The following is a 6,951-nucleotide window of genomic DNA, read 5'->3' as shown; positions in this document are numbered from 1 at the left end:
GGGACACGGGCGCTGAAGGGAGCCGAGCTGGGAACCGGGCTGCCAAAAAAGCGGGGTCGCTCAGGAGAAGCCCCCAGCTCCTGCACGGGGTGGGCTCTTTAACCCATCGCTGCCTGCCAGCGAGGGCATCGGGGCTCGTCTGTGCAGCCGTCCCGAGATCCCTGGCACACGCACGCGGCTTTTAGATCAGTATCCTGGGGGCAGCGCTTCGGCACGCATTCCTGCTGCAGGGAGCTCTTCAACCCCGCTCCCTGTCCCAGGAAAACGCACAGGCTTGGATACCCCACCCGATACAGGGCGCCGTGCGCTCCGTGCCGGCGGCGCTGCAAACTCGCCTTACGAATGCTCTTGGAGCTGAGAAAGCAGCCATTTGTACAAGCACCTTCAAATGGTCCTGCCCAGTCTCTGCCAGCTTCGGGAATGGGGCAGACATCGATCCAGCCGGCTGCCCTGAGACACGCGGGGCTAAGCTCGAGCCTGGGAAGTCACTCAGCTGGAGGGGGGGGATGGACTTATTTAAAAAAAAAAAAAAAAAAACAAACCCCAAAACCAAAAACTGAACCACAACAAATACAGTAATTTCAGCGTTTTATTTCACACAGTTCAACAGACTGAGTTTTAAACTACTTAAAACAGATGTTACATAAACAGCTTCCAGGGGAGAACAAAGTCCAGTTGGTTTAATTTAGTCAAAAAATTTAATTTTAAGTGTTAGTAAAAAAAAGAAAGATCTTGTAAGTTAAGAAAGGTTGTTTTTGAGGCAGAGACAGAAGAGTCTGGTCAATAATATGTTAAATTTCATTAGCTGGCACTACTACAACAGACTGAAAGCAAGGTGTCCAGGCTGCCCACCCTCCCTGAATGTCCCAGCTGGACACCTGCCAGCTTCTCCTCCTCTCCTGGTCCCTTCACTCTCTGCTGTCACTGAGATCAGTCCCAGCAACCATGCAGGGATCAGTCAGGGATCCCAAATACTCTCTAAACCCTGTCCAGAGGGTGGCTGTGCCCCCTTGCCTGCCCCTCAGCAGGATGGGGTATTCCTTGAGTCTCTAGATGAGCCTGCTCCCAAAGGGAGACCAGAGGAGTGAAAAGATGACCCAAATATGCTCAGCAGCAACTATTGGTTGATGAAAGCAGCTTGAGGGTGGGAGGTATGAGGAGGGAAGCCCATGGAGAGAAAAGGGATGGTTCAGTAGGGACAAGAGTTCCACCTCCAAATACATTCAAGGGAGCAATGTAAGTGAAGGAAGGGAATTGCTCTAATTTTCTTGTAGTAATAACGCCTAGCATTAGTTCCATGAAACCAAACTCAGCCCAGGCATTTGGAAAACTGGGTCTGTAGTGAGCAATTGGGTGCAAGAGACAGGTTCCCACTGTGGAGCACTGAGGGGGCTTAAAGTGCCGTGTGAGGGATCTCAAATAGCTTACAGCCAGGCAGGGGTCTTGGAAATGCCTGCCAGGGGGCCTCAGAGATTTGGGGTGGTTCATCCTGTCAAATCACATTTGAAAAACAAAACCTAAGTCCAGTGCCCAAACACTTCCTTGACGGGACTTTTCCACTAAAATAGTTGCAGACATTGCCAGGAGAGTTTTGTACAGATGTTGCAATGGTTGGGCTAGGAAATAAGAAGGTGTTGGAGATGCTTTGCTCTCTATTAAAATGTGGTACATGCTCTGAAAATAAAAAATCCTGGTGAAATAAGACGACAGCTGCTTTTAGGCAGGATCTGTCTGGACATGAAGGGTGGAAAGAGGGAGGACAACCTAAGCCAGGCACTGGATGCCACTAGCCAGGAGCCCCATCTGGAGGAGGATTGGGTCCAGCTAGTGCCTACAAGCAGCCAAAATCCTGGCTCCAGACCTCCCTGGGAACTGAGGCATGGTATAGGGAGACTTGCCCTGTCTAAAGGACTCTAACAAGGAATGTTGCAGTTGTCATTTCCACACCAACACATCTCTCAGCTTGTTTGAATTCTTCCTGAGAACCAAGTAGCCTGTTTGGAGGTTTTGCAATAGCTCTGTGTCTGTTCACAAGACCACGATTGCAGTTCCTGTCCAGTCTTGACTGGCCCCTGGAACAGTCTTCAGCTCCCTGGCTCTGGTCCCACGGGCTGTTTAGCCAGGGCTATAGGGGCACCAGTCATGCCCTGCTCCTTCATCAAACAGCCCAGCTTGTCCTTGGTGTCTGGGATGGTTCCCAGCCCCTGCTGACCTCTCAGCTGCTGCAGCTGTACCCAGCAGTGCTCCAGAGCCCCTGTCCTGGCTGTTTCTGTGCAAGCTGCGGGCGTGCCTCTTCTTTATGCCCAGCTGCACGTCAGACGCCATCTGAAGCTTTAAATAGCTGGTGGCCAGCACTTGGTGCTCGCAGTGAGTTCCCCTTGCTTCAGTTTCAGTTCCATATGTGAACCGCTTTCCTGCAAGCCTTTCAAGCTTCTTGAAGGTGACAGGTACCGTTTCCAGCGTGTTTCCTCACCCCTCCCTCCTCACCTTCCCTGCTGTGCTGCTGTGGCCACAGCTGTGTCTGCTCCCACCATGCTGTGCCTTGCAGCAGCAGCGGCCGTGCAAAGGGGAGTGTGGGCAGCCGTGGGGGTGCAGGAAGGGGGAAGGACCACAGAGGCGGCAGCAGCAGCAGCAACAGGCTTGCAGATGTGTGTTTCTCACTTCATCTTTCAGCTCAGCATCCTGCAGAGCCCATCCTTCTGCTTTGGAGGGTCAGCCTGCTGCGTGCCACTGCAGCTGCCAGGGTTAGAGCCTGCGTGTAGGTGACAGCAAAAGCTACCGTGATAAACCCAGCAGAGGCAAGACCTGGGGGTGATGCAGACCTGGCTGGGTTTTCTGTGTGGGCAACCCATTTTTGTGTAAGCCAAATGCAAACCAAGAAGCACTTCTGAGAGCACCGAGGGCAGGGGTGCCTTTTAGCTTCCTAGCCTCTCTGAACATGTTGTAATCTAAGCTGTTCTCTGGAAATATCACTGTAAGGCTGGGAAGAGAAGACTGAAGCCAGGAAATGTGTTCCTAGCTCACCAGTTAGCTATTCTTTCTGTGCCAGCTGCCTCATTTGTGAAATGGAACCAACTCCCTGCCTAGCTGCGATGATCATTTGCTGTATTTGCTGGTGAAACAGCCGTGGTCCCCAGGCCAGCAGCTGGAAAGCAAGTCTGCATAGGAGACATAGTCTAGTTTGGAGAGGAAAACAATGAGGTGGGACATGGGGCAGGAAAACAGCCAGAGATGAGCAGGTGAATGAGGGCAGGCTGTGGAGAGTCCCTGCCTCTCTGCTGGGCCTGAGTGAGACCACAGTGCCACTCCCAGTCTCTGGTTAATGCCTGCAGAATGCTAAGAACATGTAAAAAGTGCTAAGTGCTATAAATTATTATTAAGGATAGACTGTCCTGGGATGTTTGGGATCATTAAAAGCTCCCCACTGGACCTCTAAATAACCCCTGCTTTGGTCTGGCTGGGCACAGGTTGGTATTTTTATTTCTTTCCACCCCACTTTATGCCCAGCCAGGCAAAAATATAGACAATTCCCCAGCCCAACAGGGACATCAGTGGGAGCCCTGCAGCAGAGAGAACGCTGGTGTGCCCTGGGTCTTGCTGGCAGCATTGCTCCCCAGTCTCTGCCAAGCTCTGCTCACCCTCAAGGTGCCCCTTCAAAAACCCTCCCTCCCCTTAGCTGCCCAACCATGTCTCGGTGCATCTGTCCTTCCGCTCCTCCTCAGCTACATCCACGGCTATCCAATGATTTAAAATGAATAAGACACTTGAGATGCTACAGGAATGGGAGCTGCTGATGGAGAGAGCCGGGGAAAGAGCTAAATTCCCAGGTTAATGATGAATCACTCTGGGAGTGGAGTCATTGATTTGTAATCATTGCTTGGCTCCCAAATATAATAGCCATGAATTCCTCTGACCAGCAACCAAGACAAGGTGCTTTGGGCTATTCCCAGCACAGCTGCAAAAGTTCAAATCTTGCTCACAATAGCGGGGCTCAGAGCTCCAGGAGCCAAACAACTCCATCAGCGTTTGCCCTCTAACCAGAGGGGCTCAGCAGCCAGCACACACACCAGGCTGTCACTGTGCTGCTGCTGAGCTTAGCATGCAAATAAATAAGTGAAACTGCATCGTTTCCTTCCAGTCCTCCACCCCAATTCCCTGCTGCTGTCACCCCGCCCTGGAGGTCTGGGAAGGGGAAGTACAAAACCAAGTGAGCCGGCGTGTATTAACACCCCGTTGCTTTAGGGGCAACCATCAGGCTGCCAAGGGCTCCCAGGGCACGAGCTGAGAGCCTGGGGTGTTTGGGAAAGGGGCTCAGAGCCATCCAGGGCAGATCCCAAGCTGTCACCAAGCCTTCTGTGCAAAGATTCCCAGAGCCTCAAGTTTATTATTTGTATTCTTGTATTCTCTTCCTCTCCCACCCACAGGGGCAAAACTGAGAGCAAACCAGGCAACCAAAACATCCTGGATTAGCGAGTGTACTTGACTCTCTCTCTCTGGGGGACGACTTTAGGGAGGGTAGAAGCCCAGTGCTACCATGGGAAGTGTTTTCCTGCTTTTTTGCACTAGTCACATCAGGTTTCCTGCTCAACCTCTGGTGTCTATCCATCACCAGGCTGTGGTGACTCACAGGGGTTAATGTGGTTTTGGAAGGATTTGCCCTAGCATAAAAGCAGGCAAAATTCCTGTCCCTAGGAGCTATACTCCATATAAACATCTTCCCCACTCCCAGCCTCCTACTCCACCCACCTGACTTCCCCAACCACAACCAAAAGCCAGCCGCATCTCTCTGTCCTAATCCTTTCACCTCTGCCCCTGAGGTCCATCACACCTTGACACGGGTTCATCCCTGGTCACTCTGCAGCTGCGAGCATCCCCATGACCTCTGCCAGGACATCCTGTGTTTCTATGTCAACCATCTCCTCATCTCACTGCCTCTCCATTTCCCTGTGCCTACACCACCCACACGGCTCCACCATCACACAGACCTCAAACCCAATCAGTAAGATTGCAGTGACACTGCACCATGTTTCTCTCTCTCTCTCTCTCTCACCCTGGCCTCTCATGGAAATCTCACCAGAAGAGACATTCTATGCTGCATCCCAGAGCTATGGCTCTGTCTTATACTCTGAGGCTCCAGAAAAGCTTTGGAAGAGAGGATAGCAAAGGCTGGGGAGCACATCAGCAGATGCACCCAACCTTCAGCTGCTCAGAAGTCACCCCGCTCTGTACGGTTTCTTTTCCTCCTGTGCATGAGACTAGCAAGCCAGGATTTAGAATGGGTTTATACTAAAAAATTAATGGTAGTGAGGAGCATTTGGGTTAAAACATGACTGGCCAAAAGTGCCTGTCTTGTAGCCAAACTTCATCCTGCCTAGGCAAGCCTCCAAACTTTATTAAAGCCTTGGGATGTCAAAACAAGGCTTCTGCATGGTTCCCTTTAGAGGTACCTCCAGATACCCTGCCACAAATGCAGATGCTGGCTTCAAGCCAGTCAGCACTAGCAGCCCTGCCAGCAAAACCTCATTCCCCCAAGCTTCTTAGGCAGGGTTGTGCTCTGCAGGGATTTGTGTTGCTCTCAGCTGTAGCAACACCTGAGCAACAGAGTTGAAAGCAAGGTGAAGGGTGCTCATCCCAGCACCAGTCACCTGCCCAGGGTACACACTGAACAGCAGAGCCCAGCCACTTGTGATCATTACAGACAAAGCTCAGGGCATTTCTGGCATGCCTAGGCTTGTTCATCCTGTTCTTCAGAGGCATTTCAGCCCAGCCCATAACACTCTTGTCCCCTGGCACCTCCCAGCCTTACCCTGCAGGTAAGTGATAGGTACAATGTGACCTTCGGCTAAATCGCTGCACCTCCCCAAGAGATGCTCTTCCCCTACAGCACTGCAGCACTGCCTGCATCACCACAGCAAGCAGCCAAGCCCTCAGGGCACCCATCCTAACACCAAGGGCATGGAGCACACAGCTGGTGCCACTTTTACCACACCTTCAGCAACAAGCTGCACTGTGATCACTGAACTCACAAAGTGAGGCACAGACAGAGACTTCAAGGAGGTCTTTGACCCAAACAGCCCGTGTCTTTTGGTAGCCATGAGAATACAACGACTTTTCAGCCCACTCTAGGAACAAATAGCTCAAGTCCTCCTTCTTTTAGTGTCGGTAGGCAAGCCTTGTCTCTTGAACCTCACAGTCAGCTCTGAGCGTGGCTCTGGTGTGAGTGTGCTGCTGCGAGGCCACCATCTGTGGGAGCCAGCAGGGCTGCAGGGCCCACCTCCTCCAGCTCACCCTGGGATCCCAATCCACACCTAGCACAGCCCTCTCCAGAGGGGCCTGTTAGGAGCCCTGGGGAGCCATTATCACCATCTGCCTGAAATTCCCCTTTCCCGTGGCCTCCTTCAGTTTGTGGAACCTCCCTCCCTGCTCCAGCACACATGAAGATTTTGGTATGTGGCACATCTGTTCAGGAACACTGCTGCCCATTGCTGCTGTGCATTGTAATATGGGAGAGCTTCTTCCTTTCTATCCTGCCTGACCAGTATGTCCTCTGCAGACAAAGAGTGACTATTTCCTGCTGTGGTCTCACTCTGCTGGTGACAACCCAGGCAAAATCACGTAGGCATCAATCAGCGTGTCAGCTGGGAGGGCTGGCTCCATGGGGAAAGGTGAGCCTGGAGCTGAGGGTGGCAGAAGGCAGGCATGGGGCAGTGGCCGCACTGGCAGAGGTGCAGTCTCACAGCACCCAAGCAAGCACAGCAGAGCAGGTCTGGTGATGGCAATCAGGTTCAGTGACAGCCCAGCGACCACTGGGCAAGTCCACGGTGAAAAGACAGATCCAAGGTCAGCTCAGGGACCGAAGTCCACAGGCCAAGGTCCGTATAAACAGGGTACATGGCACAGGCATAGCTGCAAGGTAGCCCAGCTGGGGGGCAAGGACGAGAGCCTCAGCTA

Source organism: Corvus moneduloides, chromosome 4 (assembly GCF_009650955.1).
Source record: "Corvus moneduloides isolate bCorMon1 chromosome 4, bCorMon1.pri, whole genome shotgun sequence".
NCBI lineage: Eukaryota > Metazoa > Chordata > Aves > Passeriformes > Corvidae > Corvus > Corvus moneduloides.
Note: the sequence above shows the minus strand (reverse complement) of the source record.